Source organism: Hyaena hyaena, unplaced genomic scaffold, assembly GCF_003009895.1.
Source record: "Hyaena hyaena isolate Hyena2069 unplaced genomic scaffold, ASM300989v1 scaffold_1213, whole genome shotgun sequence".
Lineage (NCBI taxonomy): Eukaryota > Metazoa > Chordata > Mammalia > Carnivora > Hyaenidae > Hyaena > Hyaena hyaena.
The window spans coordinates 163,987-189,365 of NW_024081847.1; positions in this window are offsets into that span (position 1 = coordinate 163,987).

The following is a 25,379-nucleotide window of genomic DNA, read 5'->3' on the forward strand; positions in this document are numbered from 1 at the left end:
GTCGCCTCTGGACACTCGGCCGGCTGCCCACAGTGTCCAGCCCGAGTCCCTCCGTGACGGGAGGTCGGGACAGCCCCCCTCCGCGGCCCCGGCGCCCCAGCCGCTACGCGTTACTGTGCTGCTCTTGTTTGTTAATATTTTGGAAGTGTTCCTTAAAATGCCCAAGAGCGGGGGCGCCTGGGGGGCTCAGTCGGCTGAGCGTCCAGCTTCGGCTCGGGTCATGATCTCGCGGGTCGTGGGTTCGAGCCCCGCGTCGGGCTCCGTGCTGCCGGCTCGGAGCCTGGAGCCTGCTTCGGATTCTGCGCGTCCCTCTCTGCCCCACTCGCCCTCTGTGTGTGTGTCTCTTTCTCAGAAACAAACGTTTTTTAATGTTCAAAAGAAATAGCAGGACTAAAATATACTTTGCAGGCAAGACACTTGATGCTGCAGAAAAATGAAATCAATGATAGAAGACAAATAGGGGAGACCCGCCCAGAATATAGAAGGAAACAAGGGAGGGGCGCCTGGGGGGCTCAGTCAGTCGAGCGTCCAGCTTCGGCTCAGGTCATGATCTCGCGGTTCGTGGGTTCGAGCCCCGCGTCGGGCTCTGTGCTGACTGCCAGCTCAGAGCCTGGAGCCTGTTTCAGAGTCTGTGACTCCCTCTCTCTCTGACCCTCCCCTGCTCACGCTGTCTCTCTCTCTCTCTCCTAGAAATAAATAAAAATATTTTTTAAAAAAAGAAGAAGAAGGAAACAAGGGAACGCAAAGGAATCTCTGAGAGAAGATAATTGCTCTAAAGGACAGAAAACCACCAGAGAGGGGATATCAAAACTCAGCACAGGGACGATCATCATAGGTATTTACAGACCGCATATTTTATTGGACGAATTTACACGCCAAAGAGCAGTCTGAGCCCCCTGAAAAATGAATGACAAAAAGCACACTCGGAATGTAGCAAAACTTGCCTTTTGATGCTGGCTTTACAAAGATACAGCGCATCTATTCCTTTAAAAGTATCTTCCATTTCTTACAATTTGCTATGGAGTAAATTTAGTCCAATCTGGCGAAAAACCGAATCTGATTCACGAAGTTGAACAGTCTTTTAAGTTTAATTCAGTTACTTTGGAACAGATTCTTATCAGATTCTTCCCCTGCCCACCCCTCCACCTGCTACCTCGACAGGGACTTCTATTCCCAGGGCTGAGAAGGGCTTTTGGAATCTGCTGTCTCCTTCCTGTCATTCCTTCAGCTCTGGAGTGACAGCCTTTGTCGGCCTGGTGGTGTTTCCCTCCTGGGACTGGGGCTGACGTCTGGGGCCAAAGACCGCACAGGCCCCTCGGCTCCTCTCTGGCTGCCTGTGCCTCCCCGCAGCAGGAGCATCTCCCCGACGCCCCCCCCCCCCACCCCGGCCTGCTGCTGGGGCCAGTCCTTTCTGCCCCGCCCACACCCCAAGGTCTCAGCTCAGTTGCACGGCCCCACGGACTGGTGGGAACCGAGTTCCCGTCCACACCGTGCGAAGCTCTGGGCGGCCCACACTGCGCCACCGCCTTCTCTGCGATGCTGAGGAGCCCCGTTTGGACGGAGGGCTGTGAGGCCGCATCTTGCAGAGTCCCCAGCGTGCCCGAATGCATGCCCCGCACCCAGTCCAGCAGCCCCCCCGGGGTGGGCCCCCACGTCTCTCCCTCCTTGCTGCCTCACTTTCCTGTTCTTGAATAATAATGTTGGACAATTTACAAAAGAACCGAAATAAGGCTCGCCTCAGACATCTTCTCAACGCAAATAGAAGCACACTTTTGACGAAAAATTAGATATTAAGCTAAGCTGGCACATGTGCGAATTACAAGGTAGACGTGCTCAGGTAAGGAGGGGCCTGGAAAATTAACTCCCCTGAGATAACCAGCAAAAGGTATCTACCTGCACATTCAAAAGAGGTCTATCAATCAAGAATGGCCAAGTCAGATTATGTAAGAGAAGAATGAATGAAATGGATGCCATAAATTACAAATAGCTATTATAAATACATAACATAATGAGATATAAACATTCGTCTCTCTTCAAAACAAAATGTGTGAAATTGTATAATAAGGTGATGAAACTATAATCCCAGATAAGATTTTGAAAGCTTGTGAAGAGTTAGTGAGGAGAGGAGCCACACTGCCCCATAAGCTCTGAGGAAAGATTTTATTTCTGTGAAAAGAAATTCAGGCAACGTTTACATTCTCAAGAAAGAAATTAAATTAAGAAGCAAGTGGTTAAGGGTAACCGGGTCAGTGCACTGGAATATCTTAGATGTGTTTATATATATTTATAGAGTGGCTTGTATGAGCCTATTCACTAGTATAAATTGGTATTGATTGGGTGAACAGCTTTCACACTGATTTTGGTGGCTGTGATCACAAAGCAGTCTTTTCCTAACTTGGCATGGTCTTCATCCGAGCAAAACTGCATGAGAGATTATCAGTGCCTGGTCGGGTCTTCACCACAGGTGAAGAATTCTTAAAAATAAAGCTTTGTTTAGAGATATTGGTTTTTGGCTTGAGAGTTGGTCAGTGTGATTCTATCTTGCTTTTTCTTGAATCATTTGTAGAATCATCTGTCAGGTCAATGCCTAGAAGCATTTAAGATTCTATGTAACAGGCTTTGAACAGAGTGAGACAAGCAGAAGTTTTATATTTAAAGCGGGGTGGTGGGGGGGGGGGGAGAAGACCAGACCCAGTAACCCCCTGTGCCTACATGAAATAGCCAGCTTGTCTTTTCTGCAGCTTAGCTACAGACTTTTCTTTTCTTATGAGTCGTGCTAATTCAGGCAGCAATGGCACAGACTCTTCCCTGGTGACCAAAAGAAAATCTATGACTATTTTGTTACTCGTGACTACTTTAGGTAAGGAATTTAAACTGCTCTCCTTTATTTTCAGGCTGAACTATTTACTATGTCATCCAATATGAGGAAACAAATTTTTGATGGGCACCTCAAATTGTTTGATTTCTAAGGACAAAGTCACTATGACCAGGAGTCTTTCAAAAAAAAAAAAAAAAAAAGAGGAGGTGGAGAAAGGTTTTCCTATGGTTTTTGGTTGTCTGTAAAGAGATACAGTCTCATCGACGGTGCTGTCTAGTCACACCTCTTGAATGACTTAACCCAAAAGGTTGACAGGACATGGTGTGCAGGCCAATCCCAGACCACAAGCTAAAAATGGCGTTTACAGTTTTAAAAGACTGTTGAAAACAAGAATATATGACAGAGACTGTATGTAGCTCAGAATGCTTAAAATAACTTCTTGTTCTCCCTTTACAGAAAATAGTTGCCAACTCATGCCTAACAAGAGCCATATTATGCAAGGACATGTTACTCAAAGCCTACGCTTAGGCAAGTCTTTATCAGTAAGGGGAATACGGTAGACTAAGTCAGAAGAGTCAGATTTTACAGAAGAAACCAGACTGCTTCTTAAAATCAAGGCTAATATCGTCTTTCTTTTATTGCACATAAAAGAGCCATCAAATCACCATTTGGTGTTGGAGTGCCCCAAAATTCTGTTCTGGGCATGAATACTTCCTGGATTAAAGAAATACAACGGATTCTTCTCCATTGAGTAAGGGTTTTGGGGTTTCTGGAAAAAGAGTGTTAACACTAGCAGATATTGATACAGGAAAGGGTAACGATAATTCATAATTAGTTAATCAACTACTATAAAAATATTGGATGGTTTCCAATAGCAATAAGGATTTCCCATGTGTGGTTGTATTAGATTTAAGGCCTAGTGTAAGTTCTACAGGTGCTTTCACTTAGTTAATGTCTGTATCTGTCCTGAGGCAGAGGATCCAAACACTGGCGAAGCAATTAGGATAGACGTCATAATTGAGGGTTCTTTGATGTGTACCGTGTTATTAAGTAAATTACCCTGGAGCATGGCTTAACCTTTTCTTGTTGTACGGAAAGAAAGGCTTATGTAAATTGGGAGAAATCAATCTGGATTCTTAAAAATTCTGATGCAATTAACCTGACATTGTCTTATGGTGTCTTTTGCCCATAGGAATTCTGAGACCATAACTATTTCTTTGGTAATTTCTTGAGTCACATATAGTTAAAGCATATTAATGTTCATATTCTATAGTCACATCACATGTAGAAACTTCAGAACATTTGGCCCGGAAGCCAATGCCACCATTTAAATGTGCAAGTATTGTTTTGCAAAGAATATGTGTTCCTTTGATAATAATTTCAAATGTCCATCTCAGGTTAGGTCATAGAATTGTTAGAGATTTTAACTGCTGGAGTGATTTAAACCAACTAAGGTAAATTAAAGTTTATTTTCCCATAAGCCTTCTTCAATTTACTACTCAAATTTGTCTTTTATTATCTTTTCCACCATCTGGCACAAGCAACCGTTTTCACTGAAAGAGAAGATTTTTCTCTTAAAAAATATTTTTGCTTATTACACGTCAATTTGCTTCTCTTTTTTTCAAACAACTTTAAGACTTTACTTTGAAGGCTCCAGTGTTCTACAGTAATGAAATTGGTGGTAGATATTGTGAAACCCATATAAAAAAGAAAGTGGTATTATTGCATAGGTCAATACAATACCTCTTAAAATTTTAAGAGAAAGAAGCAAATATTTGTAATGTACCCCATGGAGTAGCATCAATGATTAGATTTAGATAGTATCCTTTTATTTATTACCCAATATCAAACATTGGTTTCTGCAATGGCCCTTCTTCTTGTAATATCTACAGGTATCTTATTCTGTAGGGTCTAAAGTTTTAGAAAACAGGAAGCAACCATTTGGGTTGTGTTACCTAGAGAGCCATTAGCTATATTGATTTATAGCTTGCTTATTTTTAAGGCTATGTAGAAATGCCTAACCACTTATTGGATATATTTTAAGTTGGTAATTTCAGACTTTAATTTCTTCTTTTCCTATTAAATTCCCTGATTCCGATTTGAGGGAATTTACCAAAATAGAGGAAGAGGCCCTTCTTATTCAGGACTTGGGTCTACCCCAGAATATAGCTTGAAAGTTTTCTTAAATCCATTATTTATCTTTATTTACTTTCGATGTTTGAATCTTAGTTTGATCTTTTATTAAAAGAAAGGCTTAGGGAATTTCCTGCCTTTTTTTTTTTTTTTTTCAAATTTCACACACTAGTACTCTTTAAGTCTTTTTTTTCTACTCTGTTTCTCTTAAATATTTTACCAACCGAGAAGTTAAAAATTAACTGATTAGTTGGTACAGATCTTCAGTTCAGGAGTCCTGAATTCTATAGGAAACTTTGCCTGTCCTTTTGCGGTTTAGGAAATTCCTTAATTATAGCCGTTAACTCTAGAGAAGGTTTTAATTCAGTTTCTATAGGTCTGCATTCATTTTGTCAATCAAGTTCACAATGTGAGTGTTCCTTCCTTAGAAAACCCTGAAGAAAATGTATCTCACGATGAACGACAGGGCTCACTAGAGAAAGAGAGGGATGCAAGGAGGAGAAGGTTCAAAGTATTTGAGAGAAACTATATTGGATTTAGGATTTTGTTTAGAAAGTTTAGTGTAACTATTTAAAAGCCGACTATTGACTACTCAGTGTTCAGAACTCCTCTTAAACATATTGATTTACTGATTTTTGACATTGTTATTTGAAGTCAATTTTTTTACATTAAACAATTCAGTGCAACAGTCGGGTTTATAGTAACCCTGTATGTGGAAAGTAGAAGTTTTTCTAGGAGAAGATTGAGACTCTGGCATAAACAGATCCAGGACGAACTAGAAAGAGGAGCCCTGACAGCTGGTCAACAATATACGCTTATTCATGATAACTCAGGTCCACAGCCCGAGCAGAGGCGAGGAAGGGGCTGTATGATTGATAAAGGATTGCAAATTAAAGAAAATTACTGTCTTTCAAAAATTTACAGGACAAGAAGTACATGCACGACGGGTTTGTAGGGAGCTCCATAGCGTGGACACTCTTTTCTGCAAATTTGTTGCCAGTGTAGCAGACCTCTAAACTCAGGACCTACTTCAATTAGATTGGAGACTTATCAGATGTCTCAATCCACTCCCTTATACATAGGAAAACAAGACATTGCACAAAAAACTACACCCCTTGAAAGAAACTTTGAGTGTATAAAAAAAAAAGCAAAAGCAAAGAAGCAACAAAGAACAGCAGGATAATGGAAAATAGATTTTTCAAAGGGTATAACTCCAAAAATAAAAAGTCTAGTTCCTTGTTCCAAATGGTGCTCTTCAAAACAAAAAATTAATTACTGAATAAAGAAAAAAATGAGACCCAATTACCTAACACAAAGAACTAAGTCGAATGGCCTTATACAAAGATCTACATGGCTACAAGTCCTAGGATAACACAACTAATTCATCAGGAAGAGCTCAGAGATACTAGTCAGAATTCAGATCATGGCTGGATTCACATCTCTGGCAGCAGCTATGAAAGACGAGTGGAGTTTGGGCACAAGGGTCCCAGGAAGGGTTGCAAGGAATACTGCCATTCAGGGGTCTTCAAAATAGGGTCAGTGGCACTTTCTGAATTGTTAAAGAATGAGACCATTATTTAACTCCTAAAAGAAACAAAGCTGAATCTATTGCTTACTGGGGTAAGGGAGAATGGTGTCGGTCAGGCACATTCTCTCTGAGCAGAAGGATAATCTTATTTGGGTTTTGGAGAAGCATGGAATTTAGGAATTGGTGGACTTTCAGAGGCCTAAGTGGGTTGGAATGATCAGTAGAAGTAGGTTTACTCGTGTGTGGCAGTTGTTGACTGATTAGCACTCAGTGGTTTGTTTTTGTAGGCTGACTCTAACTAAATCACAGAAGCAAGAGACTGATACTGAATTGACTCGCGAAAGCATGTTCATGAAATTGAGTTATCACTGATTAATTGAACAGCTTAAAATACATTCCGGGGGTTACTTATTAGTATGGCCGCAGAGCAATCAGCCTTTTTCTAAGTTTGGGGAACTTTTAAATCTTTATTTTGAAGGAAGATTATACTGAGCTTGATTCCTGGCTCTGTCATTTAACTTGATCTGTATTTTGGAAAGTGACTAGATCACCCTAGACCCCCAAGAAAAATGAAATAATGAAGCCTACCTTGTGTGATTAGAAAGCAGTATATTGAAGCGCCTTATAGTTAGTTCATATTCAAGAAATAATTAATTTTATTTTGTAATCTAAAATAGAAAAAAAAAACAACAACCCCCTGTAATACTAGGTAGAGCTTATTATGTGCTAGGCATTTTCCAAGGGTTTTTATGTATTTAACTCATTTGAACCTATATGCCACTCTTTGGGATAGTTACTATTATATCATTTTCCATATAAGAAAGCGGAGGCCCACTGCCAATAATTAAAGTGCTCTGTCACACAGTTAGTAAGTAGGTGGTGGCTCTGAGATTCAAACCTTAGTACTACTATGTCCTATCATTAAAGTCAATGGAAAACTACAACAACCAATTCAGGCAGAACTAATAATGACTCAGAGCATACAAGAATGAAGGTCTGAGTCACCTCACTAGGCAAAGAACCATGGCCAGCTGAGGTGTTTCCTAAAGGCAAAGGGAATATGTAATGGGTAATAGAAGAAGGTAATTATAAAGTCCAGCTACAACTCTCTGTCCAGCTGCAGAAATAAGAACTATGATAGTTATGAGCATCTTTTCCTGACCTTATTATACATATATTTGTGCATATATATGTGTATATACTAAATATTTTTGTTTTCTTTTCTCTCTTATCTCCTTATCATCTAACATAAGATGTATTAATAACAGTTAACTTTATATCACACTGTTTAAGTTACAGGATATCAAAGAAGAGTGAAGTACTTTGCATCCTCTTTGGAGTAAAGAGTAACCACATTTTCAGTTGGACAGGGAATAGTTGTATTATGTTAGGCAGAAGTGTGACTTTTTATCATCTTTATCTGGAGATTAAGTGTGGCTTAAAGAGATTTGAAGGGACAGCCTGTTGACAAGGGATAAAATGTTTTAAATACCAACTTGGCTAGGTTACACACTTCAAGTTATCCAATCAAATACCAATCTGGATGTTGCTCTGAAAGTGTTTTATAGATGCAATTAAAGTCCATAATCAGTTGACTTTAATAAGAGAGAATCTGTGTGGGCCTGACTCACTCAATTGAAAGGTCTTAGAGCAGAGCTGAGACTGCCCTGAAGAGGAAATTCTGCTTATGTCGGCAACTATAGCCCATGCCTAAGGGTTCTATCCTGCCTTTCTGATAGCCTGCGCTCTGGATTTTAGACTTGCTTAGCCAGACACCACATTATACGAGCCAACATTTCACAATAAATCTCTTAATGTATGTGTCCTATAGGTCTGTTCCTCTGGTTAAACTCTGACTGATACACCTATCGTAGTCTCAGTATCAAAGCACTAAGCCTAAGGCCTAAGTTGTATTAAAGGCAAACTCAAAACCTACTTTATTTGAATACCTTTACTTTATATTTAAGTAAAATAGTTAAACAAAAGTCCCTTTAATTATTTTCTCTTTGTAATCCACTACCTAGGTACAGTGGTATTAAATACTTAATGAGTATTTAATAAATGTTTACCAAAAAAAAAAAAAACAAATAAACAAGGGAATTAATAAATTATGATTACAGCTGCAGGAATTTATAAACAGTACATCATAGCACACAATTTTTTCAAATGGCCACATTTTGTAGATTTGAAACAATTAAACAGATGCTAGCATTTAGTTAACTGCAATTTCACTTTGTTTCTCTGAAAATGATGCTCTTAAGAACTGTAATGAACTGCCTTGGGGATAAAGATAATTTACTCCTTAATAAACATCTCTGTGAAAGGGTAGGCTATTACTTTTTTGACTATTACACAACCTCCCTATGACTCTTGACTCGCAGGGCCAGGAAAGCTCCTGGGACGTCTTCAGTCCAGCCATTTGCTTCCCAAATGCCTCTCTGATCTCACTCTAATAAATGAGAGAAATCCTGGGGAGAACATACTGCTAAAAATTGGCCCAGGCATTCAGTGGCACATATTTTAATGGTGGTGAAGGACATATGATGCAGAATCATTGTTTTACGATCAAGACAAGAAACAAATATAGAAAGATATAAGAAGAGAAAGAGTGTAGGATGTGCTTTGGACTTTTAAAAGTAGGTTGGGGATGTCGGTGATGATGCTGTCAATGAATATGTAACTAAGATAATAAAAAAAGGAAATAAATGGGGAAAGGAGAACCCAAAGAAGACTGAAGTTCTAGCAACTTCTTTCTCAGAAAAAAATACTATCATTAGAATAGTCTTAATGCTATGACCAATACTGAGAGAGAAAAGAGATTCACGCAGTATAGTTAGGTGGGGAAACAATCAGGGTAGGTGTTACTGAATTGCATTCTGCTCGATTCAGGCTTGAGAAATAATGGAAAAACATTTAAAAGATTATCTTGAACTCTGAGGGTTGTGAACTCTCCCTCTAAGGGTTACAGACTTGGAGGCTCCTATTTTAAGAGCAACTATCAAATCGTCCAGTATTCCCATTTGAGTGGGAGAATGGTTTTTCTAGATATTCGCAGTCCGAGTTCTCATATTTCCATCAAAAAGACCTGGCAGAATGGAGAATTTTTTTAATGGTTACAAATTCTTTGACATTCCTATCATTAAGAGATAGGGGTCTATCACCCTTTTCCTTGAACCTAGGCAGGGATGTGACTGCTTTGACCCACAAAATACCACAAATTGACATTATGTAAAGTTTGAGGTTCGATTATAAATAACCCACAAAACACCACAAATTGAGTTATGTAAAGTTTGAGGTTAGATTATAAATAATCCACAAAATACCACAAATTGACGTTATGTAAAGTTTGAGGTTAGGTTATAAATAACCCACAAAATACCACAAATTGACGTTATGTAAAGTTTGAGGTTAGGTTATAAATAACCCACAAAATACCACAAATTGACGTTATGTAAAGTTTGAGGTTAGGTTATAAATAACCCACAAAATACCACAAATTGACGTTATGTAAAGTTTGAGGTTAGGTTGTAAATAACCACACAGGTCCCACCTGGTTCCTTGGGGTGCTTGCTCCTCCTCAGCAAACTTCTGCCCAGAACTGGGCTGCTGTGTGTGCTTGGAAGAAGCCCTTGCCACATGAAGGGGCCGTGTGTCGGTACTCTGATCACCCGTCGCAGCTGAACTCAGACCAGACTGAACATGAGAGTGAACATTCCCCCAGCCAGTCCTGTCCTCAGAACTGAGGGCTCAGACATTGTGATTCTGTGGAGCAGAGAAAAGCCGTCGCCTGACCAATAGAATCAGGGAGTTCAATAAAGTGGCTGTTCCCTACCACTAAGTTGAAAGGTAGTTTGCTGCCCAACACAGATAACTGCAGTCCAGAAAAAACAAGTTCTCCTCATTTTGCAGATGCAAAATTTTTGCTGGGATGATAACTCTCCCAGGTTTGCGATACTTTGCATTTTTTGAAAAGATAAAACTATGGCCTTAGTATATAGGTCTAACCTTGAAAAAGTTTCGAAGAAAACAGTTGATGAAATTAACCCCCCCTCTATATCACAATTCTGTTTTAAATTCAGCATTAATCCATTCAAAATTGATAAATATTCTGTATATCGAAATTCTGACAGATTTACCTTGCACTTCTATTTTAAAGTAGTAATTGAATAGCTGGTTTAAAATATGTAATCCTAAAGTAAAAGGTACATGGTTTAAATGTTTCAGGAAATTTAGGTAACTAAGTTGTAAATTAGACTCTGTTTAAGGGAGTTTAATGTCAATAAACTTTAGTTCATTGTTCACTGAATTTTTTTTAGAGAGAGAGAGAAAGTGTGAGCCAAGGATAGAGGTTGGGGGCGGGGGAGAGAGAGAGAGAGAGAGAGAGAGAGAGAAAGACTCCCAAGCAGTCTCACTCAGTGCAGACCCTGACAAGGAGTTTGATCCCATGACCCTGGGATCATGGCCTGAGCTGATATCGAGAGCCGGCCACTCAACTGACTGAGCCACTCAGGCGCCCCTTTTGAACTTTTTAAGTCTCAGTTTATATAATACAAAAATAATGACTTTTAAGGAGATATAAAAACACACCACAGGAAGCTGACTACAATCCACTACAAGTAGGTCAGTGTGATTGCCCCAGTTTAAGACTGGGACACAAAGGAGATGGAGATGCTCAAGTTAGAACCCAAAGCATCTCGTCTGGGCTCACTTTGTGTGGTCACCATAAATAGGGTGACAATATAAATTTGTCATGCAAAGTAGTCCAGAATGACCAAGGGAATTACTCAAATTTGAGCAAGAATAAAAGTACAATCTGAGACTGCCGGGCAAACATAGACTTATCTCCGAATCATTCACCTGCAGCCTTCCTGAGTGTAACATACGGTGTAACACCTCATCTGGGTGAACCACAAAGCCAATAAAGTAGAAACTTCAGGTCCCGCCATTGCTTGGGTCTTTGTCCATTGAATTTTAATCAGATACGAAGTACAGGTGACTGTTCTCAGTTTATTATTAAAATCTAGATGTTAATTTAATAAATACTGAATAATAATTTTAAATGCAATCATTCTATTGGGCCCCTGGGTGGCTCAGTGAGTTGAGCATCAAACTCTTGATTTTGGCTCAAGGTCATGATCTCACAGTCTTGGGATCAAGCCCCCGTGTTGGGCTCTGTGTTAAGCGTGGAGCCTGCTTAAGATTCTCTCTCCCCCCTCCTCTGCCCCCCCCACTTGCACACACTCTCTTTCTATAAAAACAACTATAAAATGCAATCATTCTAAATAAAATAAATAATTCTAAATAATCCTTATATGCACAAAAATATACCCTTCTCATGGACATTAAAAATTGATATGAAGAAACAGCATAAAAGAACAGTGATATGAGGAAAGAGCATTAAAAAAGTAGAAAAATAAATAGAAAAAGGACAGAACCCTAACAATTTTCTCCCCAAGACAAACACTGGAGTCAGAACAGCAGGCAAGGCCAGTTTTCTGCAACACAGAAGAAGGTCATTTGCAGCTTCAGAGAAATACCCTGAATGGCTCACACAGATTTCTTCCAGCAAGATGATGACCTCCTTCTAATACTGAACAAGCATATCTGTTAGTAATTCCACACTGTATAAAACTAAAATATTTTAGGCTGCAGTTTGGAGCAATTTCCTCTTACTTATTTATGAGTACAAACTAAAAACATCTGGTTATCAGCCTTTTCTCAATATAAAAACATTTCAGCCATTATTTATTCATTTGTTTATGTAAACGGAATACTCTGTACCCAAGACAAATATAATATTGCATACGTATGCTCCAGTGTTGCATAAATAAGGACGGAGTAATAACAGTTTTTAAAAGAGAGGTTCTGAGAATAATTCTAACCGGAATTCTTGGGAAAACTGTTCCAAATTCAGATGAACTTCGTGAGAATGGAGACCAAGATGTGAAGCACAATGGATTAAACAAATCTCATGTATGTTTTAGTATCTTTTGATGAAATGATCCACCTCCTCAACTCTTTCAGTATAGTTCTTACTTCCCACCCCATAATCATTTTTATATTTTCCTGGATTAAAAAAAATTCTCCAAATTCATCTTAAGTTGTGGAGCCCCAAACTGAATAATGTGGAGCAATCACCAAAGTTTTGAACTTTCACGTAAAAGTTAAATCAGGAAAACCCTGTGGAAGTAAAGGAAAAACAGAACAAAGTGGCGTGCAGACAGACTCCATTCTTTTTTTCTTTTAATTTTATTGAAGTCCACGTTAGTTAACATACAGTGTAATAATGGTTTCGGGAGCAGAATTTGGTGATTCATCACTTCCACGTAACACCCAGTGCTCATCCCAACAAGGCCCCCCTTAACGCCCATCCCCTCCCCCCATCTCGCTCCCCTCCAGAGACCGTCACTTTGTTCTCTGTGTTTAAGAGTCTCTTATGGTTGGTCTCCCTCTCTGCTTTTATCTTATTTTTCCTTCCCTTCCCTTATTCTGAAATTAGAACCGGTTACAAAACAAAATGTTCAGTGAAGGGGGAAGAATAGGAACCATAGAAATCTTAAGGTGATATCAAAATTGTAAACGCGAGTTCGAGCCTCAGTGTCTGGCTCTGGGCTGACAGCTCAGAGCCCGGAACCTGCTTCGGATTCTGTGTTTCCCTCTCTCTCTGCCTCTCACCTGCTCGTGCTCTGTAACTCATTCTCAAAAATAAACATTAAAAACCTTTTAATTCTTATTTCTCTGGTCTAAAAGAAGATTTGGTGATGTACAAGAAGAGATCACGTCACACCCCATCCAACACATGACCTCTGTCCACGCCCAAATTCCCATGACATTTTCCCACACAGCTGGCTTCTAGCCCAGCTATTTTCCAGCCTTCCTCACACTGTGCCCAGTTTTACTGTCACTCATTTTCTTGCATAGTCATCCCTCACAACTCAGTTGTGAAGACTGATACAGCCCTGTGTTTGTATCTACCTGCAATTACTATTAGAAAGTAAAGTTCCATGACGGGAGATGAGTGCGTTTTGTTTCTGCTGCATCCTCAGCACCTAGGAAAATACAAGGCATCTAAGATTGTTGAATAAATGCGTGATTGAGAAAGTGAATCAATGCCCATGTGCCTCCCCCACAACTAATTGTGTTTTTAAAATCAGCCGCATGGACCGCCCCCCCCCCCCCCCCCCCCCCCCCCCCCCCCCCCCAGAAAGCAGTGAGATTAAGAAATAACACATTTCTCTCTGGTTCACCTGGTCTGAAAATAATACTTGTAAGCCCTTCCAATCTATTTTGCTGATACCTTCCCTCTTGAGAAGACACGCCAGTTTTCTTCCAGGATTTATATTGATACTGGCAATACCCAAGTCCACTGTATTGCTGGGCTATAGGAACAGGTTCTTACCTTTTTCTCTGGAAAATTTTTCTCAGAGCAGCCAAGTTAGCAGAATTCTCTAATAAAGTTGGTAGTACGTGGGCTGGGAGGTTTTCTCCAGGAAATTTATAACTGGCAATGATTAGATGTGATAGCACATTATTAGGACTTAGCAGTGACCCCCTCCTAGAAGGATGGAGTTCCCAGACCGCCTTCTCCTTCTAGGAGTTTCTCTCGGCCAGAGCACCATCTAAAGCGTGCTCCACAGCTTGCTCCAGCCCCTCTCTTCAAGAGATTTGCACGCCTTTACTTCCCTCATAGTATGAAAATACCTCTCTGTTTTTCCAAACCTAATTTTTGGAGAGCCAGGATTAGCGTCTCCCCGTGGGTAATCTCTGTCACAAAATGCCCTTTTCTTCACAACAGCAGCAACAAAATCTACAGGCATTTCTGTTCCACGGAGTCCTAGGAAAGAAAATGTTGGTTTGTTAGATTTTCCCTGAATCTTGCCTAAATGTACCAAGTTAGGCTCCAGAGGATGCACTCTTGTAGTAACTTACTTCAAATCGTATGTAAAGGTCTTTTCTCCTTTCTATGGACAGAAGTGCTCTATTAAAGAACATAAGCTAAAAGCTTCAATATATATGGCACATTAATTTCTAAATAATTGTATCTGTTTTAAAGCCCACCTACGTGATATGAGTAAACATTTTTTTCCCACACCTTTGCCTTTGGAAAAAAATGAAAATGGAAAAGACAAAGGTAACAATAACCACCATGTTAGAATAACATGTCAATTTTTCTTTGTTTTCAAAATTATCTCTACTGTTATGTTATTTCGGTAAAAATTTTAGATAAATATAGACATGTGTTTTACTTCAAGGGAACAGGCTCCTAAGACACTGAGGTTACCTTCAGAAGAGCAGATGGATTAATTCAGAGGAGAGAATAATGATGGTGGTGATGGAGGAGTGAGTTATGAGAAATGATTAAAGATAAAGATTATGTCTGGTGTTGCTAAGTAATGGCTAAGGGGGGACCAATAATTGACTACAAAAATCTGACAGGAGAAATACTGAACAGGCAGTAAGAATTATTTAATCAGGTTTAGGACAGGCTAGCTAGAAGTGTAAGGAAGGAAAGAAAAATTTACCCTGAATAGGAGAGAAAACTTTCTGACAGTAAAAGTTATTATTTAAGAAAAATGTTGCAGGGAAAGTGATGAAAGCCCATCCCCAGGGCTATTTAAAATAAGGTTGGATGGAAACCAAGAGAGTGTATATGTGACAGAGAGCCACAGGGCTACGATTCGGGACTAGCTTCCATCTCTGATTTTACAGCAGCTTTGGGGGAAAAATAGGTTAGTCAGTCATGGGGGAGGATTAAAACGTGGCTGAGGCACGTTTACACAGCTCTGTGTAACACTGTGATTACACAGTTCTGGGGTGTTCTGTTTCTATACCAGGCACTAAACTAAGCTGAGCCAACGTCTTTGTCTGTAACATGACCTGCGGTGTGTGACTGGGAACTCTTACTAGTGCGCGGCTACCACATATGTGATGGAGGGCCGGGTGTCAGCAGATGACGCGAGCCAAAGTTTGGATGCCAGCAACCAGTTTCCTGGATCACAGAATACTCCCATTCATAGAGAACTGATCTAACTACTTCCTTCGAAAATAATGAAGAGCTCTACTTACTGGGTATGTGCCATTAATAAACACTGGGTTGGGTATTTTACCAATATAATCTCATTGGATTCTCCCAAGCACTTTGGAGCATAGCTACTGACATCCACATTTAAAAGATGAGGATGTCTCAGGGTTATATGGCCAGTTAAGAGCTGAAATGAGGATTTCAACCCAGGTATATGTATGTCTCCAAGCCTGTGCTACTTCTCTCTATACGCTGCTGTCTCAATAGACAAAGAAGAGAATGACTCACACAAGACTGGACAGTCCAATATAGAGCCCAATCTGGAACTTACAATTCTTGCTCTTGGTTTCTGTCCTTGACCAGGATTAGTTCTCATCTCCATCTTCGTGGGTCCTCTACCCTCTTATACTCTCCTTGTTATAAGGAGCAGAGGAAGAAAGAAAACGACATTTCTGATGTCATAAACTGGGGATTGGTGGAAAGAATGTTCATAGGTAAATTTGGCCTTTTGATTCTTTAGGTTATTTTCTGACTCCAAAATTCATTGTATTATTCAAATGGTTAGCTTGATATTCTACATTTTTAAATTGCCTGATCAGAAAAGTAATCTAGTCCTTTCATAATAAAGTAAGATTCATGGTATATATAGTTCAGATATGTACTTTTCAGTCTAATAATCTAAAGTTGAGGGGGGCACCTGGGTGGCACAATCAGTTAAGTGTCCTACTTCGGCTCAGGTCATGATATCATGGTTTGTGGGTTCAAGCCCTGCGTCAGTCTCTGTGCTGACAGCTCAGAACCTGGAGCCTGCTTCAGATTCTGTGTCTCCTTCTCTCTCTGCCCCTCCCCTGCTTGTGCTCTGTCTGTCTGTCTGTCCGTCTCCCTCTCTGTCTTACAAAAATAAAATGTTAAAAATTAAAAAAAATAAGTTGAATAATTAAAATGGGACTAACACGTGTCAATAAGATGCTTCATTTTTGTATTTCCTTACTATATACTGTTGCTTAATTATTGTTTGCAAGACGAAGGAAATCTATTAAGGAGATAAAATTTGTGACATACTATATAAGTTATGAATTTATTAAGGCCATTATCTACTTTGTTTTAATATTTATCTTAATGGATTACATTCTTTCTGGTGCACATTCCTCATTCTAATAAAGTTAGTTAACAGAAAAACATTGAGCAATCAGGAGCTAACTACATAGCAATAAGATTGAAGATTTGTACACCTAGAAACATTTGTGCTATCCTCAACTCACTAGAAATGACTCATCATGTATTATTCAAACATTTCTTCTTTGTCCCATCCTCCTATATGTGAAGTTAATTATGTCTGGAAAAGGAAAGCCAAACGCCTTGCAGACTTTGGATATCCATTCCTCCAATCCTAAGAAACATCTGGAATAAAGCAAAAGCTTATGAAGCAAGTTAGTTACTAATAGTGCTTAATGTGTTGAAGGAGGAAATGGAGTGACATTGGGGAGAATGGAGGTTGGAGAAAATAGTGTTTTTAATCCTCTTTGCTGCTCTGTTGCTTGGCTCACCCCTGGAGACAAACGGAAATGGCCATCTGGATGATGTACACACAAAAGGATGCTCTGCTGGAGAAAACTCCTTTTATTGCATAAAGAGGTATTTCCTCTCCGCCGCACCATGGCTGAGGTAGAAATTACCCAACAGTCCCCACCTGCGATGGCCACTGGAAGAAACTAGAAACAGTGAGACCTTATGCAGAGGAGCTGAATATGCTATAGACCTAAATATTTTAAGTAGGCGAACGCTATTGTGGTGGCTTTTCCAGCAGCCTTTACAAATTTTAACTGTGCACCTAGCATCGTCCCATCTGGCCACAACCTACGTTAAGAAAAGTCTTTGGAGGCCAGGATACGTGCAGTCCCTTCCCTAAGGCTCTACATCTGTTGAGCAGAGAAAGCCTAACTGAGAAATCCTTTCTAAAAATTGAGTCTGAACTATTGAATCTAGACCCACTGGCTTCCTCTCCTGTGTTTGCGTGTCTTCGTACTTTTCTCATTAGTTGCAAAACAGACAAGAGGGCTACATTTCCTTTGACACGATAAAAATAAAAAGTAAATGATTTCCTCAGGAAATCCATACATTTCATTATTCTGTTACTCAGTAGTCCAACACAAAACCCAGTCGTCAACTGAAAATATAAAACCAACTGTTCATATTATTATGCTGAACATTAGAGTTTTATTTTATAAAAATTTTAATAATTGATTCTATAGCTAAGGTTTCCATAAATACCCGTCCTATATCTCCTGCCTACACAGCATATATCTTCAGATAATGAAGTGTCCAAAGAATTATAGAAATTATACCCTTTTGATAAAATACTTATTGACTACCGTTTTGTTTCAATAGAGCAATCAGAATAAATAAAACTTAAGTTATAACTTGAAACTCTATAGTCATCTGCAAAACAGTCTGGATCAGTAATTTTTTGCAATTATTGTCAAATTTAAGAAACATGAAAGAACAAATGTGAGGCCATGTAAAACAGCCAAAATACAGACCTCACTTTGTTCATCTAATTCAGCCCTTAATAATTGTTCCTCCACATTTTTCAGAGTTTCAAATCCGCTGTGTGCTTGACAGCTTCTTACTAGTAATGGATTACTTCAAACTTGAATTGTCAGAATAATATGGAATGTAAAATCGTGCCCAACTACCACCCACATGCAAATCCATTATTCCAATAGTCTTGTGGGATAGTAATCCCTTACGTTAAATAATTTTCCCGTCCTTTCATGGTAAAAATAATCAGTAAGTAGGAAATGAATTCAAACCTGCATTCCCGGGTGTTTGATTCTTAATTAGCTTGTAAGGTGATAAAAGTTGCAGTACAGCTAACACCTCTTATATCATAGAACTGGCAATACTACTCTTACCTGGGAAGGAAATCTAAGGCCACAGAGAAGTTACCTGGCCAGAGAATTGGCTGGGAAATTTTCTGAAGGTTTATTTTCTTCATTTTTTTATATGATGGTTTTTAAAAACAACCCAGTGCTCTTCCTAGGATTCAAAAAGATGTAGAACAAAAACTCACTTATTTTAAGTATGTTTTAACCTTTTCCCCAAAGTCGGTTAATTAATTTGAACTAGTTTGGTTTTTCTATTGTTCCCTTGTTGCTAGCCAGGCACCAGGAGAAAACAGAGCAAGAGCCCTAGAAAACAGAGAGCAAAGGCCTCCAGACTCTAGATGCTCAGGGATGGACTGCGTTCACTATGTATGTGGGAGTGAACAGAGTGACTACGCCTTATATGTGTCAAAGCGTTGCTTCTAGCTTCTTGAAAGGAAGGAAGGAAGGAAGGAAGAAAGGAAGGAAGGAAGGAAGGAAGGAAGGAAGGAAGGAAGGAAGGAAGGAAGAAGGAAGGAAGAAAGAAAGAAGAATAGAAAAAAAAGAAACAGATTGACATAAACTGCGTCTTATTGATTCCAATTTTAATCTTGGTGAAAACAAGACGATTTGGTCACTTACAGAGGTGAGCCTGTCTGACCACCTCCACAGGCCCAGGTCTTGGCTGTGGGGGGAGGTGCAGGAAGGGGTCAATGTGGACCCAGGGATGCAGATGAACCTTCCCTTGGGAACAGCTGCTTGTGAGTGCAAGTGACGTCTGCCTAATTTTGGGAAACAATGAATTCCCTCTAAATATTGTTTGTAGGAAAGTCCAAAGAAAGGAAAGAAGAAAACTTCTGATATTTCTGATATGGCTCAGTTTTCTTTAGTCAATGTTGATGTTCTGCAAAAAGCATGAAAAATGACGCATAACCAGATCACAGAGATGACCACGGTGAAGTGCTGACTCCACGGGAGTGATCTTTGGTAGAGAAAGCTTTGTATTCATCTACGTGTCAGAGGACGTTGTCCTAAAGCTCAGGTCAGTACGGATACACTGACCACCCTTCAACAAATAACCCTGTTAACATATACGTGCCCCTTCTCTATTCACACACCGCTAGTTTGCCTGCTGTATCTTTTATTCAGGTCTTATAAAATAATTCATCATACATGTATAATGTGTTGAGCATGCAATGTGAGTACACACACAGAACAACTATACATTTTAATAGTTAAGCCTGTATTTAGACTTTACTAGGTGCAGGCAGGTACTGTGCTAAGCACTCAGTGTGCATTATTTTATTTTAATGCTCACCAATCCCATGTGGTCGATAGATGTTAAAATTATCCCAAATTTATATATAAAGAAGCTGAAGCAAGCTAGGTAAATTACAGAAGATCACATGGCCTGTAAGTAGCAAAGTCAGGAAAAGGTAGCCGGAGAAGTCAGATATATAGGAATGCAGAGTTCCTGGAAAGGTCATACGGATGCTGTTCATAAAGTGATGGGGGGTGCGGGGTGAGGGAGGACTGCCCCGGTGGCTTAGTTAAGTGTCCAACTTTGGCTCAGGTCATGATCTCATGGTTTGAGTTTGCACCCCACGTCGGGCTCTGTGCTGACAGCTCAAGCCTCGAGCTGCCTCAGATTCTGTGTCTTCCTCTTTCTCTGCCCCTCCCCCATTCATGCCCTGTCTGTCTCTCAAAAAGAAATAAAACGTTTAAAAAATTTAAAGACAACGATTAAGAAAATTTTTTTAAATAGTTTATAAAGCGATGGGAAGACAGAAGAGGTTTCTGAGCAAAAAATGGCATGATCCGACCCGTGTGTGTGTGTGTGTGTGTGTGTGTGTGTGTGTGTGTCTGGTAAAATATACGTAGTACAAAATACAGTTTTAATTCTTTTGAAGTGTACTATTCAGGGGTAATAAGAATATTCATATTATTGTGCAAACATCACCGCCGTCCATCTCCAGAATTTTTCTTCTTCCCAAACTGAAGCCCTATACCCATTAAACACGAACTTCCCACTTCTCCTCTCCCCCCACCCTGTCCCCGGTTACCACATTTCTACTCTCTGCCTTGATTTTTGACAACTCTAGATGCCTCATACGGAATCGTACAATTTGCACTTTTGCATCTGGCCGATTTCACTCAGCATAATGTTTTCTAGGTCCATCCACGTTGTATCATGTATCAGAATTTCATTCCTTCTATGACTAAAAAACATTCTACTGCATGGACACACTACATTTGTTTATCTAATGGATTAAATAACATCTATCATCAAAATTAATTTCATTTGCTTCTTTTTACTTTTTAAAATATGGCTCCCAGAAAAGGAACGATTACTTCCATGACTCACATTTGCAGACTGCGTCCTATGTCTCTTGGACATCGCTGCGCGAGAGTCTTCATACGCTTGTGGAGAGAAGCATGGAAAAAACGACCTTACTCATTTTTTAAGTGCCATGGGGAAGAATGGAAAGCGGGCTGTTCCCAACTCCAAGAACGGAGCTGTGCGTGCACGGGCACAAAATGCCCAGCAATAGCATTTCTGTGTGGGGACAAGTGGTTTTATGGCCAAAGAAAGCTCGTGTTATAGCGAGTTGTTCACCAAAGAGGACTCATTGAAATGAAATCAACAGCTCGTTCAGTGTGGAGGGTGGAGGGATCTAAAGGGACACAGGAACCATTAGCTCACTGCTCGCCTGATGAAGATGAAACTGAGTGTCAAGCAATCAGTAGAACGAAACCTGGATGTGTTCTGTGAAATGTTCATTAACCTTTCTAAGCATGACATCATACTCTAACAGAAATATTTTGCTGAGAGGTTTCTTCCTTAAATCGCAAATCTGGTGATAAGAGATCATGAAAGCTGTACCCAAACACACCAGCAGCCTGAGAAGCATCTGACGAACTGGGTGGCATCGTCAGGCACCATCGTTCTTGTTCGGAGGTGAGGCACGGACAGAAAAAATGCAGACGTTGAGGGTTCGGTCTGAAATCTGACCGAAAGGTGCGGTAGCCTCCAAACACCCAGTGTCGCGCTGGCGTGAGCTCTCATGGCGACACCCTGCACACACCAAACAGTAGTCCATTTCTTTGTTCCCAAATCAGTAGAGCTACGCCTGAGCTTTTACCGGTAGCGAGCCATCCGCTCCCTCTTCTGCCAGAAGACAGCCCTGTCCCCTTGAGAAGTCCAAAGGGCCTGGTGCCCAGAGACCTTGGGAAATCAACATTCATTTATTACCGTTACCCCGAGGCCATTTCAGGCCAAAGGCACGCTTTCAAAATCTTGAGTTTTTAGCAGATTGCTTACCCTCTTGTGTGCGTCTTTTAAAATTTCCGGGTAACCTCTCCTTTCAGCATCGTATCAATCTTTCAAAACATTAAAATAAAAAGCACTCTCCAGGACTGAAGCTTATTCAGCCCAGTTGCACTACGGTCCGCACTCTGCCCCCCAGCCACCCTCCCTGCGGGCCTCGGAGCCGGTGGAGCCGCAGGTCGCCGCGCGCGCCCTTCCCGGCCGCACCGCGGAGCAGGGGCACGCGCGCCGCACGTAAACGAAGAGCTCCGCTGAGAGACTCACATTTGCAAACTGCCACACGAAGCTTTCTCTAAGCAATTTATTATTTAGGAATGATAGGACGTAAAAGAGAATAATGATATAGGGGTACACAATTTGCGTATGATCCGGTGACCCTGCGTGCCAGAGAGAACGTGAACATAATGATCTGAATTTAGGCCGAGCTCCGATTACTAAGTTTCCTGCCGGATGGGTGTCTCAGGACATCCGTGTCCCTGTCCCTCCAGAGAGCCAAAGGCCAGGACGCAGAACCCGCACAGCAGCACCCTGGGGACAGGGCAGCCCACGCGTCTGGGCCTGTGCCCCACAGGAGCTCTCACTGATGAGAAAGCCAACGCGCCCAGCAGAGGGCCAGCCCGAGGGGACAACGCCCATCAAAGTGAGTGCTGTTTCCCAGCGACTTTTCGTCATGAAGCTTTATTTCTCAGCTCCTAGCACAGCTACGCCTCGTAGGTGTTCAGCCCTCAATAGATATCTCCTCCTGAATGACTTTGGTCCCCGGCCCGCAGGAGACCACAGGGAAGTGGGATGCATGGCAAGTCAGCCACACGGACGTGCTCTTGCGAAAAGACAGTGCCTGTCCAAAGTTCTTGCTATTCCTGTTACTCAAAATATGAGCCCTTTTTCATAGTTTCTCTTGTTTTGTGTACACAGATTAGAGATGAAGCCCTTTAGTTTGTAAATCTCTGGAGCAGGACATTAGCATTCCGAAGCAACTATGAGGGGGGAAAAAGCCATTATGAGAATCGAGGACCGAACAGTAAGATATTTCTCAGCTGTCAAACAAATAATTTACACCATGGGGGATGGGGACGGGGCGGGAGCCCGATTTGGGTTTTAAATAAAGCAAGTATGCAAACTAGCAGATTAGAGTCTCGAGTAGGAAAATCAGTGGGATGTTGGAATTGCGAGACCTCTTCACAGGCTTAATAATTTAAAACACTAGGATCAGAGAAGAGATACTGGGTTCTAGGGAAGCCACGAGGGTGGGAAAGTCGACTTTTGCCTGAAATGTACGTTTCCCGGAGCTCGGGAGGAAGAACAACAGTGGAACTCTGCCAAGGGAGGAGGAGGGAGAGGGAGGGGAGAGTCCTTTCATTAAGATCCATCATCTTTGACCCGAAATCAGCGCCCTTAGCTCTCAAAAGACAGTACAGTATTTGTCTCCCACCACAGGTAACTTTCACTCATCCCTCTCTCGCTTCATAGGCAGGGGGAGCTTTCAAAGAGGTTTCGGCTACGGAAGGGGGGGGGGGTTGAAAAATGGAAATTTGTCTGAACTTGCTGCCCTCTACAAGTTCTACACGATTTTTTTTAGGACAAAACAGTACATCTGCATTTCACTGACCTTATGTGCAAGGCTTCAAGTTCACAGCGACCTATGTCCGATACGCATGCACAGAAAAGGAAACGCGCACCAAATCTATCACCAAGGCAGCCTGCTGTCAAAATACAAGGAACCAGCGGCACGGCGATTTCACCTCTTTCCTTCCTTCCCCCTTTCCTCCTTCTCTTTTCAGGCATGTGTTAATTCTACACACATTTATTGGACACCTAATACCCTTCACAGATCCACTGCCAGCTGATCTTTTCGGGCCAGGCACCTATTTGCATTTTATTTTCATATCCAAAAACCCACCTAAAGTTGAGCAAACTTGGGCTGAGGACACGGGGATCCGCTCTCAGCGCCTGGGTGTCCCAGCACCTGCCAGCCCGCGTCCCCGGAACTGAGGACATCGTGTTATCAATTTTCTTCAATAAAGCAACGAATCTGGCAATTTGCTGGCCTGCCTCAGCTAAACAGAAAGGACAATTTGAGGAAGATCATAGTTCAGGCCCAGTCGGACGGAAACGATTGAAAACAGAGGGCTGGCCGCTCTGTTTCCCCAGTGCAGCTTGCTGTCGCAGTTTGACTGACAAACTGACTTTTTTGAGGTGCCCATGCCCATTGCAGTCAGAGTTTATTGAAGGTGATTTTGATCTTCTCCATGAGGCCACAGCAGTGGCCATGCCATCTGTCACCTTGATTGCATCGGGGATTCTCTGGAGAGAGTGCCATGGCTCCTGATCATTTACAGATTGTGCTGCTTTCCCCTCCATAAGGACCACATGCACGGAGCCAGATGGTGAACATGCACGCTTATTATAAGTCTTTATCTCCGTGCAGGAAGGAGAGGAACCATTAGGTCTCCCTCAGGAGCTCTGCTTCTCTCTACCATCATGCTGCTCCTCAGCAAATACAGTCTTCTTCAGCTGTCATCAGCCTACCTCTGAAAATTAAAAAAATAAACAATAATTCCATCAGCCAGGGCCAGGGAACCAAGGCCGTACAGCAAGGCGATCCCCTCGCCTCGCCTTCCTCTCCTTTCTCCAACCTCCCACTCGCCCGGCCGTCACTGCAAGGCAAAAACGAGTTTGTCTGCGACTGCATCATTAATGCGTTGCTTTCTTTAAGAGGTCAGGAGGGCCGGCCGCTCAGAAATAAAGCAACGTGTTCCTATTTTCTGTTGTTGGCACCGTGGCTTCCATTGTATTGGCCTCATTCTTTTTTATTTAAGGATTTCAGCTTCGTTTTACATATTTTACAATTCTACATTGTTTTTCTACAATAATCGCAGGAAGGGGGCCACCTGTGTGTGAGACATAAGGGACCGAGGCGCTGGGCACCGAGCAAGAATGCAAAACCCCAAGTACGAGGGAAGTCTAGAAAAATCTCTTTTAGTAAACTCTCTTTTGGGAAAGAGACCTAATGTGGAAGGCGGCGGGCGCGGCTCGGATGCAACTGACAAATGCGCGTCTTCTCCCAAACCCCCATTGTCACTTACTGTCAGGGCTTCCGAGAGGGTCCGAAGGACACCGAAGAGAAACCGCAACACGTGCCAAAATTAATACTGACAAAGTAACACATTATTTGTAAACAAAGTGATTTTCAACTTTCTGATTTGCATAGGTGTAACTTACATATAGGAAAGCACGAACATCTTAAATGTAGATTTTGGTTTTTACACGTATAAATACTCCGCTCAGGGCCGGATATAGGACATTTCCAGAACTGCAGCAGCAGGAGGCTTGTGATAAACAAATAAATAATTCTTCTAAGCAGATTCACTAAGAAGCCCACATCCTCTGTCTTCACTGCTTTTTCCATAAACAGTACAGCTGAGAGGAGAGGTCTCTTCTCACATGCGCTCTCTCTCTCCCTCTCTCTCTCTCTCTCTCTCTCTCTCTCACACACACACACACACACACACACACACACACAGAAGAGAGAGGACAGAGTGGAGCTTGGCATTTGCCACCAGGAGACCTCAGCTACGTGGGAAAGCCCCCACCAGTGAGCAGCTGTATGCAGAGACGGGGGAAAGCTTTCCAGTGACCCATAACCTTGAAGTTTCACCTACATGGGTCGTTCATGTCGAATAACG